Source organism: Passer domesticus, chromosome 15 (genome assembly GCF_036417665.1).
Source record: "Passer domesticus isolate bPasDom1 chromosome 15, bPasDom1.hap1, whole genome shotgun sequence".
Taxonomy (NCBI): domain Eukaryota; kingdom Metazoa; phylum Chordata; class Aves; order Passeriformes; family Passeridae; genus Passer; species Passer domesticus.
In genome coordinates this window covers 12,935,555-12,948,076 of record NC_087488.1, presented here as the reverse complement: position 1 = coordinate 12,948,076, position 12,522 = coordinate 12,935,555, and the positions used below count along the sequence as shown (strand labels likewise).

General features: G+C 36.9%; 1 protein-coding gene and 1 long non-coding RNA gene across 7 annotated transcripts in view; one reads left to right on the top strand and one right to left on the bottom strand.

Moving 5' to 3' along the window:
• CARD11 (caspase recruitment domain family member 11) overlaps positions 1–12,522 on the top strand; it is a 116,577-nt gene that overhangs the window by 6,363 nt on the left and 97,692 nt on the right. Inside the window, exon 2 of one of the 6 annotated variants that reach the window (XM_064390100.1) lies at positions 815–1,098. The exons of the other annotated variants lie outside the window; for them this stretch is intronic. The gene's annotated coding sequence lies outside the window, so the exon portion shown is untranslated. The remainder of the gene's footprint in view (positions 1–814; positions 1,099–12,522) is intronic. 6 annotated transcript variants of the gene reach the window in all.
• LOC135281427 (uncharacterized) lies at positions 2,762–12,219 on the bottom strand. Its single transcript, XR_010348082.1, has 3 exons — positions 12,169–12,219; positions 10,403–10,638; positions 2,762–2,920 (listed from the first exon to the last, which is right to left on the bottom strand). It is a non-coding gene; the product is annotated as an uncharacterized LOC135281427 (long non-coding RNA).

The following is a 12,522-nucleotide window of genomic DNA, read 5'->3' as shown; positions in this document are numbered from 1 at the left end:
TTTCAGTAATACAGACAATATGAAATGCATATTCCTTGGAAGAAAACACCCACAACAAAGGAGTTCACACCCGTGATAAATTTAAACAGCAGCAGAATATCAGGGTAGCTTTGACAGCATAGCTGATGTAAAGGAGAAATATTGGAGTAAAAATAAAATAAAACAATCTTTATTGAAGAAATTTATGTTTTAAAGGAAGTAGGAAAGCTTTGTGGTTATTTACATAGAAACCATTGATTTTTCTTAACTACTCTGTAATGCATCTATGCAGTAATTTAGAAAGCTTATACTTAAAACAGATGCCAGCATTATTCTTCAGAGAGTACTCAGAACACAGTGAGTGTGAGACAGATGGATGCAGCAGAATCAATAGTTCAGAGAACTCCATCAGGTGCATGCATTTCGCATAGGTCAAGTTTGATGAAACCCCAGCTTCGTGAATCAACACTTCTGGTGTAAATAATTCACAGGAATGGAAAAAATTTCACTATGCTTATATGGGATGAATATAAATACACTTTTAAAATAATTGTTAGTGAGCTGTAGTATGATCTGACTCTTGTAGCTGGCTTATATATACATATGATCCTACTAATACAGAGTTTTAGTACAGCAAGAGATTGGAGATTTTTGGTTTAGTAATGAGTTTAGTGAAATTAGGAAAACTATGGACTTTAAACTGAGTGGCATTTGCAATACAACAATGCTGCAGCCTCTTTGCTCTTTTAACAAATATACTGTTAAAAAAAATCTGTAAATCTTCAATTCGTATTTAAATCTGATCTCATTTCTTATTTTGTATGTGTATCTTCAGGTTTTAAGTATTCCAAGATGACTCTAATGTGACCTCCCTTTGGGAGCAGCTCCCCAGGGCTCTCATAGGTCCAAGAGGAAAAGGTACAACCTCCAGAGTGAGGTGACTTGCTCTGTGAAGCACTCGGGGATCAGAACAGGACTCCTGTTGCCTTAACAGTGAAGTGAAGTAAAGCTCAGCTCAGTCTGGATCTTCCTAGAGATCGAACTTAATTCTGCTCCAGCATGTTTGTTCAACTGCTGCAGCCCTACACGTTTTGGTGTCACTACTTCTGGTTTTTACTGGTAAGGTGAAAAAATCCAAAGGAAGTCATGTGTTGTTATCATTTGCCCTCCCCTCCCCAGAGCTGTCGTGGATTCCAGATCGTGTAGGATGAGAATAAGAGCTACTTTGTTTTGCTGAGAATGTTTATCTTTGCTTTTCCTGCCAGACTTATAGAGGAGCCTTTCAAGCCCCCTCACAAGGGCAAAAAATAGGTAGATATGGGTGAAACTTCAGTATTGAATTGTAACTTGGATTCATTCACACACAGCTGAACTCAGTTATGAAATTTATAACCTTAAAAGCCTAAATAAAAATAAAGATGGTTAAAAGACCTGAGGGGAGGTGTTGGATTTTGTAGAGAAATAGCAATATCTTTCTTTGCTAGTCAAAATTAATACTTTAAAAGAGTCACAAAGATGAATGCAAAATGCCTTCAAATTTATAGTTCTTAAATAATACAAATACTACTTTATATTACATAATGCCTGGATATACCATGGATTCTTAAAACAACTGCCAAACAAGTTCTGTGAACTGTCAGTATCTCTTTAGCAATAAAATGTCCAGAAGACTGGAAGGAAAACCCAATGTTGTGTAAATATTTTAAAGTTAATGACACCACAAGTAATCCCAGACATGTTAATTGAAGATCAGTTCTCATGCACTCAACAGACTGCTTAAGATGGAATCAGTAGAAGCAAAATTAAAAATCAGTGCTGATTAATCTGTTTTTTATGGAAAACAGATATTGAACAGGAATGATGGTGCTGTGGATGACATCACAGCCTTGACAGATAATCTCCCATTGCTTCATTTAATGTTCTTGGTTTGGCCATAATGTCTTGCCTGATTATGGTTTTAAAAACAAGTGGGTTATCTGATGTTCAGCCCTTTAGATTGGACTGATAAACTGAAACAAACTTCAGAAAATAATCATTGGGTTGAAAGGTGTGTGGAAGGAGTGTGTGTTTGGGGGACCTTTGTCAGATCTATTTTTAGGCCTGATGTTATTTAGGATCCTTCCTGAAGAATGACATTCTGAGAAATTGTTCATCTGTCAGGAAAAGCATGCTTTGGGATGTAAAAGAAGTCCACAGTTGAAAAGTGATGCTAAATTATTTCAGACCACAAATAAGAGTAGAGGTTGTCAACAGAGAATTTTCATCTCTATGGTGACACTTGAAAAAGCTCAGCTAAAGCAACTGAAAGTGTGAAATTAGAGAACATAAACTGAAGAATGATAAATCCCTTTGTGGATGTCATAATTCTTGAGTAATATGAACTCTAGTGTGCTGGAGTTTGGAATTTAAGAGATTTTTAACATCTGAAATGAAATAATCACCATCGAGTTCAACTAGTTTTATTTATTGCCAGTGTTCAGCAGCTTAGGTTTCCTGATCCATCCACTCAGACCATTCTAGTTGGTAACTGGTCTTCATATACTTTACCTAGACATGCAATGGCCTCTTTGTCTGTAGAAGATGTTGCTTATTTAGAAAATACTCTGTAAATAGATTTTTTGCTATTCCCGATTATATTTTTCTTAATGTTCAATATTGCTTTTCAATAGAAATATTAGTTATGTTAACATTCCAACTTAAAAAAAAAATGTTTGTCTACATGATTTAGCTTTAAAAATTATTGGGAGTTTGCAATATAAACATCACTTCATCAAACCTGAGAGAAACAGCTGCCTCATGAGCTGGAGCAAAATTCTGACCTTATCCGTGGAAGTCTCTTCAGTAGTTTCAGGGAGCAGACAGTTGATTGTTGGTTGATTGTTCTTGGTTTTACCTGAATCCAGCAATCTTTGTTGATCATAGCAGCAGTCGAAGAATTTCTCTAATGTGTGAGAGAAAACAAAAACAGCAGAAAGTGTTCCAAATTCTGAGAGACTTGTCAACAATAAAATGTGTTAGTTGCTTTGATGACAAGAACAAAGCCAGCAAGAAAGGATATTTGCAATTAAATCCTTAAAAAAAGTTTCCAATTACATTTATTTGTAAAATGCATGGCAAAAAAAATGAGTTTGGTGTCTCCATACTTCTTTTGTATGACAAGAGAAACTTTGCTTTGTGACATTCATTGAACAATGTCACATCTTGGTTTTTCTTTCTCAATTCTTTACTCCAGCTTTTCAAAAGGAGATTTACACGCTGTCTCAGACATCTTACATACATAGATGAACAAGAAATAAATTGGCCTTGGATGCTGGCAAATCTCAAAACCATATGTTCAGAGAGTTCTTTCATTCAGTTGTAATTAATTTTTTACAAAATTAGTAGCTTTAATCAATTGGATACCTGGATGGAGTCTGAGTCCTGTTATGGGTATTTGAAGTCTCAGGGAGTTCTAGTAGATCAAGCAAAGCTTTCATAGCTGTGACCTTTCTCCTTTCACTATATATATGTGTGCTAAATAATACTGAGACTAATTCTGCCTTTTGTCATAATGATATAAATCCAAAATAAAGCCTTAATACTGCAAGGACTTAGTACATGTACTCCAGGCAAGGGGCAAATCCTATATATTACAGCAGTAATATATAAATGCTTAACTTGCAGCAGATTAATATCTCTGCAGGATTTAATTTAAGCAGACACTTCTAGTTTCAGTGGATGTCACCTGGAGCAGAGCTTGGTGTGCTGGTTGGAGACATTGTGCCTTGCTTGCTGTTATTGCTTGATCTCTAACAAGTCCCAGGGGCTTACAGTCACTTAGCGTTCATTATTTAGGCAAAAATTCATTTAAAAGCATCCTAAAATGCTGTAAAATAATGATTACAAAGCCTCTGAACAAAGAAAGTACAATACATCTTAAATTGCTGCTTGAAATACCTCAGATGTAGAATTTTTCTGTTACAAAGCGTTTTGAATTATTCTGGGTTTAGTTACTTTACGGTATATTTTTAAGTAATATCCATAAATTTGTCTCTAGAAAAATATCAAAAGGGTGAAAAAGAACCCTGGTTTCACTTGTGCCCCTGTGCTGAACAGTCACACTTTGCATTGGCTCCCTGATAAACACTGCAGCTGAGAGTAATTCTGAAAAAGAAAAATGGAAGAGCAGCTTTCCTTCCAGCACATTGCAGTATAACGTCTTATGACACAGCTAAGTATAGCTAATTTATTTGGAGCAAAGGGGTTATTAAGATGAAGATTAATGCACAAATAACTCTTTCCTGGAAGCTTGCTGTGATGCATAAACTCACAAAATCTGTTGCATGGGAGCGTTTACAACTGTGCTCAGTGTGGCTGGGATCCTTTTATCAGCACAGTAATACTCAGGGTGCTCTTCCAGAGGCCACTGCACAGCAGGGGAGAGGGGCCTGGACATTCCTTTTATCCCCACAAGCATGTAAGTGTGTTTACTGGAAGAGGAATAATTGTATCTGGGGTTCAAGATCCATTATGATTCCAAGAGGAGTCCGTACCATGGTTCCATGCTGATAGCCTAGAGATGCCACTAAGCAAAAAATGGGAATTGTTGGTTTGTTGTGGTAACTGTGTTTTATAAATTACTAGAGCATCATGGACTGCTTTTGTTTTGTTTTGCCTTTGCTTGGAGAACTGGGTATTAGGTAGAAATAATACTGTGATTTTTAGTAGATTTGGGATCTTGCCCTGAGTAACCCCCCTATATAACTTCCTCCCTGTATGTAATGTGTACCATATGTCTGGGGTAATAATTTGCAGGAATATGTCAGAATGTCCCTCTAGTAAGGTTAGGGGTAATAAACTGTTGTTAGTGGTTCCAAGGTCAAACCTGAGTTCTTTCCATGGAAATAAAAGATAGCACTGCATTACCTTGTCAAGTTAATACAGTGTGATAGAGCAGCTCAGGCAGCACATCCTGAAAGACTGTAAATGTCTAATAGATTTAGGAAAACTGTACCTCAGGGAACATATTAGGAAGGATTCATCAATGGATCAAAACTGTCTTGGAGCCTTACTTATTGGGGACCAGCACAGTTTTAAATTATCGCTTTCTTAAGAAAAGCCTCAAGACAAATTGTATTTCTTAGATTAGCTTTACACGAGTGGTCAATAGTTTCTGTTGGAGAATTTTGAGGGTTTGTTGTGGGTTTTTTTTTTTACACTGGCATGAGCAATTTCAATAATTTGAACTCTGTAATTAAGTTTTGATTTTTTTCCCAAATGATTTTCAAATTGCTTAATGTGCTGCTTATAGTCTGTCATTCTTTGCAGATGAAATTGGACATATTTGTGAAGTGTCTTAGCAGTGTGTCTCTAATGACAAAGAACTTTAATTATAAGATATGGGTTTGCAAGTTGTGCATTAATTAGACACAAAATTAACAAAGTGTGAAGTTTGTACACATGTTCACACATACACAGAACATCAGGAAGTTTTCATGCATAGATGTGTTCCAATGTATGTAAGCATTTGGAATCAATACTGGTTTAAGGGTAACAGCAATTAATAAGAATTCTGCTACTCTGTGTGTTTTGAATTGTTCTACAATTCATCCCTGTGAAATCAGTTACTCGATATTTCCAATGTGGCTGAAGTAGAAACTGGTTTCTATTTATGATTGAATTTAGATCTCCCTATTATGCTTATGCTGTTTAAAGTCATGATGGACTGTAACTCACAGCTTAAACAAGAAAACTTTATACCAAGGAGCAGATAAATAGGATTAAGTTAATAATTCTGCAGTTCTGGAGTAATTGCTATTTACAAAGCACAAACTGTGGTTTACTGATGACATCATTAGAGTCTTGCTTTAATTAAAGTCTATATTGCCTGTGTTTTACTATGACTGCCTCTTACTGTAAATTGATTTTATAGGGCACTAATTTGTAAACTGGATATTGCTGCAGAATAAGACTTGGTTATATTTTTGTGGTCTAAATGCTACATAGTATTTAAGAATGCATTTAAAGTTAAGTATGTCTTCGGCAGTTTGGTTGAACTCTTGCTTCTTTTATTCCATTTTATGCAAATTCATGCCTCAAATGGACATACTAAAGATCTGATCCTTGTAATCCTATTTATATTGAGTAATGCCTTAATTGCTAGACTGTCATTTTGACATAGACTGTTCTAATTTCAGAACAAGAAAAAACAAATGCAGGTTATTTAGAAAACTGTGTCCAAGCCTAGAATTAAATGTTTTTACAGTGTCACACAAAGGAGGAAATAAGGTTTTAGATTTGTCTGTTATCAAATACAAGCCATGGGTTGCATCCCATGGAAAGGAATGGATGCAGCTTCTTTATCGAGTACCTATTGATTTTTAGTGTTGAGAAGAGTGACCAACAAAAATGAATTTGGAGAAAAATGGTGCTTTTTACTGATGCCTGCAATTGTTGGATCTCTGATTTTGTAGTTCCCATAACAACATCCAAATGACTGAGGACTCTGCACCATTGCTGTCCATTGAACCTACAGGATGTGGCTGCTATTGCTCCGGTTTCCTCATTTCTCTGAGAAAGGCAAATGCTTTGGGAAGCTGGCTCCGTGTTTTGTCCCAGAAAACAAAACTTTACTGCTATTCATTGTCTGTATTTTTCCATCTATAAAACCAGCAAAACCCAAACACCAAGTAATGGGAAATTCTTACATCCCACTTACAATTCACGTCTTCGTTCTCCTTTGAGTGCCCAGAGAAATACAGTAGAGCTGTATATTTTTTGTTGGAAAATTATAGCAACCAAGAAATGAAAATATTCTTGTTGTAAGTTACATTTTATTTCCAGCTGAGTTGTATCAGCTTAGGCAGAACAATAGCAGAATCCAGCACCGTAAGAGGTTGAGGGACTATTTCTTTAAAATAACTTTAATCCTTTAGGATGCAAAGGAATTAGGAGTATGTTAATGCTCTACAATAAGAAAATACTATTTTTGTGACCTGCAATTTACACTTTGCTGAGTTAGATTTTCATTTCACCAAATTTTTTTTTATTCACTTCAGGTAAACCTGAAGCTGCATTCTGGGATCTGTGTGCAAAGAATTGTTTATTCCAACAAATTGACAGCACTCATACTCCATCTACCATGCTGACAGTACAAGTAGTTGATATGTCTTGAATTTGTTAAGACATAGACAGGAGAAGGATTTAAAGGTTGGGGAGCATTATTTTGTTTATCCTGCTGGTGATGAGATGAAACTAATGCTCCAAATATCTGATGGCAACCTGCTATTTTAGAGATAAAAAAATGCCTGAACTGCCAGTAAAAGAGCGAATAACTTTCTTTGCAAGTAGCCATGATCTTTAATTTGTTTACTAAAGTTGTTTTCATAGAATATATATGTTAAACCTGACAGCTTGATTGCACTGAGGTCTTGCCCCAGGGCAGTGATTTGGATGCATCATAGACACAGAATATCAACACAAAATAATTTTGCTGGAATAAAAAATCTGTCTATCTTGCTGTCCATTTTGACTGTCTCAAGTGCACAATTCAACAGTTTTGTAAAATTGAATAGTATATGCTCCAATTCTCTCTTGGAATGTCGTGATGTTAGGAAACTATTGTGTTTCTGTGCAGAAGGAGATGGATCTTTATTCCACAGCAAAGCCTTGCCTAGGGCATTATGGTTTTTCTCTACCCATATGTTTAATGTGTGTTCTTATATACAGATTGCTGTGAGGACAAACCTCTTCATAACCAGCTCTCAGCTATCCCTTACAAACCCTCATTATGTTAATTAAACAGTTTTTGTTACACAAAGTACTAAGCCTGGAAGAAAACAGTTTTGAGAATACATATTAGCATCCTTTAAAATACACAAACAGAGGTATATGATTATGTCAAGAAAATGTAATAGCTATTCCAAACCCAAAAATTATCAAGCTAGAAAATTGCATTAGTATATTTGGGCTTAAGTTGATCTTTGAGGAATGGAGGCAGAGTTGAGAGACTGAATGGTCTGTCAGCAATTCAGTGCCATTCAGGGAAACTTAAGAGTGCCAACAGAGGAGTTCTTCAGGCTGCTTAAGAGTGCTGCAGCAAAGAAACAACATTGTCACCCTGGCAAAAAATTAAAGTTATGAACCTCTGCATGGAGTTCATAATTACAATGAAAATATGTTCGTAACACTGATTTAGATGAACCCAAATTGTCAGCACATTCTTCTTTATTTTATTAATACCATACATGCTCAGAGTCTGCCTGGACTGCACAGTAACTTGGTCTGTAGGAATTCCCACCCAGGCTCTGAGAAACATCTGTGCCTAAAGCTGGAAACAGTTCCCAGCAGCCAAGGGCTGTGGCTGCACTGGGAAGGTTTGGCTGGGATGTGCTCAGCATGTCACTTGGACTGGAGAATTGTTGTAGGTCCCTTCCTACTGTACTACTCTCTTCCCGGTGTGGGTTGAATCTTGCAGGCACTGGCAGCTAAAATCCAAGTCTCCACTGAGCTATGCAAGCTCCATTTTTCAGATTTACAGCAGCTAAATTTGGGCAAATTTTCAGAAGAATGGCAAAAGCTAAATCCCTGAGGTGAGTTATGGGTACCTGCCAGTATCTCAGTCCCTTTTCTAGTCCATGAGGCTTAATGTTCATTCTGTCATTGAGTTTCCCCTTATATTTTTGTTGTACTATATATCACTTGCTCAGTAATCCTTTCTTTTTCTTGTTAGATCCTTTGGTTTACTTAAAAAAAAAATTAACAATCAAGCTCACAGCCTAGGAAAAGCAATAAAATAAAACCTTCAAATATAGAACTATTCTGAAGTTTTTCTAGCTGCAGCCTGTTTGGGAAGTTCATCGAGAAGTCTAGGTGAAGGAGCAGAGAGAGTGCACCTGACTCTTTTAGCTGACATTGGAATAATTAATTTTATGAAAATGACTTCTATTGGAGGTTAATTTATTTTGGCTGACAGTCACATACATTAATAGACATATCTAATGCTGCAGTCAGTCTGAACTTTATTTAGAATAGTTTATTTATATCTTTGGGTGATTTCATTGCAAAGAGGTGGAAGACATTTAGGATCATCAAGTATGAACATTTTTTCCCAGTTTAAAAAAACACAAAGAAACAAAACCCCACAGAATTTTTACTGCTTGAGCATTTTAGCCTTCTGATGGTTAAGCCTAAAATAGTTTGATTTCTCTCATCAGTGCAGCTTAAGCAGTTCCTTCAGATGACACTGTTGACTTCCTTGTACAGTAAGAAACACCAGGCATCTTTCCTCTAATCCTGCAGTTTGTGACTTTAGGAACACAGATATGCTCAGAAACTTGGTATATAAAATAGTGTTTGTGTGCAACTCAGATGACTTACTTGTTCTTCTGGCCATAATTTGATATTTATAATTGTCTTACTTGTAAATAGCTTACACAAAATGGCCAAGCACAACAATCTATTTGACATGGCTCAGATGTAGTAGTATGGAATGAGTCCATACTTTAAAAAGCAAACCTGAGAATATTGAGTGGGTTTATATACTATTCTAGTCTGAAAAATCCAGCTGTAGAAAAAAACTTCTATGCCCATTTCAATCGTATTTTTGAAAGGGTATATTATGATAGTAATTTCCCAGGAGGTAGTTGTGCTTTTGTTTTTTTTATGCATAAGGATAGAGTCTAATGTAATTTTTAAGGCTAAGTTTTATCCCACTTTATCCTTGTGTTCCTACCACCAGATAATCAAGAAAGGAAAACTGGTGGATTCTGTATTTATATAATTAAGTCAGTGCTTGGCTTTCTAAGTGTGTGTGAGAAGTGGGTTGATAGTATTTATAAAGAGAGAGAATATGCTTAGAAACACGGTTCTTATAAACTCAGAGACATAGGTAGGTTGCCAGTTTTGACCATGTTGTCCAGTTTTCTCATGCACTGAAAACCACCTGATAGTCTGATGTCCTTTGCAAAATATGTTATCATGGGCATTGTGTAGAGTGGAAAACAATGACTCTCCCTACCCTGATATATGACATCTGCTATATCATTCATTTTCATAACCCTTCTCCGTGGCTAGGGTCCAACTGTTGGATGGAATTTATTAATTTTAGTGACATCAACCTGTTACAGTGTCAGTGGTACAAAGTCAATCTTTGTATGCAAGCTGGATTGAATGATGTTTCCATTGTTCACTCTGCATCCTTGGGAAAGACATTTTGAGTCTAAAAATATTAAATCAGAAAAGGAGAAGCAAGAGAAAGAGCATTATTTAAAAGTGTTGTAGTCATCAGAGACTTAAAGAATCTTGTCTGTGTAGTTCAAGAGAAGAACAGAGGAATTTTAGTACCAACAGAATCACAGGTTCAGAATAACTCCCTAAATTTTGGAAAGCTTAAACTTACACCTTTCCAGTTAGAACCCCAGAATTTATACTGAGGCCAACTCACCTTTATGGTCTTGAGGAACGTGGAAATAGCAATGTTCGTTCAATTGTCTTGGAGCTCTATTGTTAAGCCTATATTGAAGTGTGTGCTTGTGTTCCCCAGGACTTCACTCCATGACCTCTGTTGATCCAAAGCACAGCAGAGCCCATCCAGAGGCTGGCTGACAGCCAGGCTGTGTGAAAACAGCTGGCATTAGATTGGAATGGGAGCAGTGGGGATTCACTGGGTTCTGCACAGGCCTGGAAGAAAATAAAAATATTAGTTCACACAAAACCCGTACCAGGGCTGTGAAACAGAGAGATGAGTGATGTCAGAGTTCAAGGAACATCTGGATTACATTCTCGTCATATGGTTTAGTTTCAGGTAGTCCTGTGAGGAGCAGAGAATTGGACTTTATGACCATGATGGGTCCTGTCCAACTTGAAATGTTCCATGATTCTGTGATTGCCTTAGACATAAAGCTGAAAGATCTCTACTATGTATTGATGAACCTGTGAAACATGGCAGTTTGTGTCATTGATATGTGCTAGAAGCAGGAGGTTTGCCTTGTGAGCCTGCTCTGAAACAACATTAATTTCAGTAAAGAAAGGTTTTCTCTGCCATGTTTCTATCAGCTCTGTATGTGCAAGTGCATGTACTGAGGCAAGCAAGAACTGCAGTGGGAATAGTATTTGCAGATGATAGTAACAACTGAACTGATTACCCAGTTATTGTTGCCTCTTGCTTTTGTAGTCATTCATACCTGTGTGGAGTAAATACATATACTGAGAGAGATTCAATAGGATTCAATGGAGTCCTGGGGTTTTTTTACAGTAGCAATTTTACAATCCTTTCTGCACCCATGTGGCAAGCAGTGAGAGTGAGGTCTAAGCTATACATAATCAGATTTATCTCAATTTAGATACAAATTTATTCTATTTGTGTGCAATACCCAAGATATTCAAATGCAGAATGTGTATCCTGACTCTCTTCAGATTTAGGGCTGAATATGAGACCCTGAACAGATATCCCTACAGAAAATGAAGCAGAGATATATATTTCCAATTACAATTCAGTAGGTCAAATGGTGGGTCAGCTGCTCAGCCCCCTCAAAGACAGGCAGGATGAATGGAGCTGTATAAAGTTTGAGTGATGCTTTTCCCTTCAGAGATATTTTATCTGGCAGGAGGCTGTGCTTCCCATTGCTGCTACCACAATGGTAGCCACATAGAGTTAACCTGATTTCAATTTTTTTTTTTAGTTATGCTTCATTTTCTCGATTGCAACAGTCATAACACATCCATTCATCATTCATTCTCCTTGGTTATTAATCTGAAGTATGAATCCGTTTATATTCAGGGAAACTTTCTTTAAAACCCTGGGGACCACAGTTCTCAGTGTAGTCCCCCTTCTATAGATTTTGCAGATTCTATCATAAGGTGTCCAAGGTCACTGGGAAAGGGAGGGTGAGAGACATACAATGCTAATTCTGCTGATGTTGAAGTGTTATGTTGGAATTGACCTGGAAAAAAATTCCCTGAAGAGCAGTAGGGTGTTAGTGTGAACTCCAAAAGAAAGAAAACAGTGAAATTATTGAACTGTACCAAGTGCCATCTTTTTCATCTCCTCTAGCTGTTAAAAGACCAAGTAGTGTCCATGGAGCAAGAACCTCTTAACTCCTCTCACTCAAGGCTCCTCATTAGAAGAATGATTATTCTGGTAGTAGTCTAACAAACCTAATGTTTACAAAAAAAGTACCAAGTGTATAGAATCTGTAATAAGCACATCACCCTCTTCATGAAAGACATTTGAAATCCCTGCCCTCCAACGTTGTGCTGTGGTGTCAGCTGGCAGTGCCAGGATGTGTTTGGAAGGAGGCTGATGTTACAATACAGCACATCACAATTGCTGAACTTTGACTGTTAGAGAACCTATGGAGAAAAAAATCCACAGCAGTGGAATTAAATGCTCTTTTTCTCCTTTCACCTACCTTGCCCTTTTCACTGTTTTTCTTCCCTCTCTTATTGACCTAATTCTTTTCAACTGGTTTCCTTTAAGCTTTCCCTGAACTTGTGGGCATATGGGTTTCTAGCTGTAATTTTATGCTGGATATGAAAATTGAATATGTCACACAAAAACTCTGC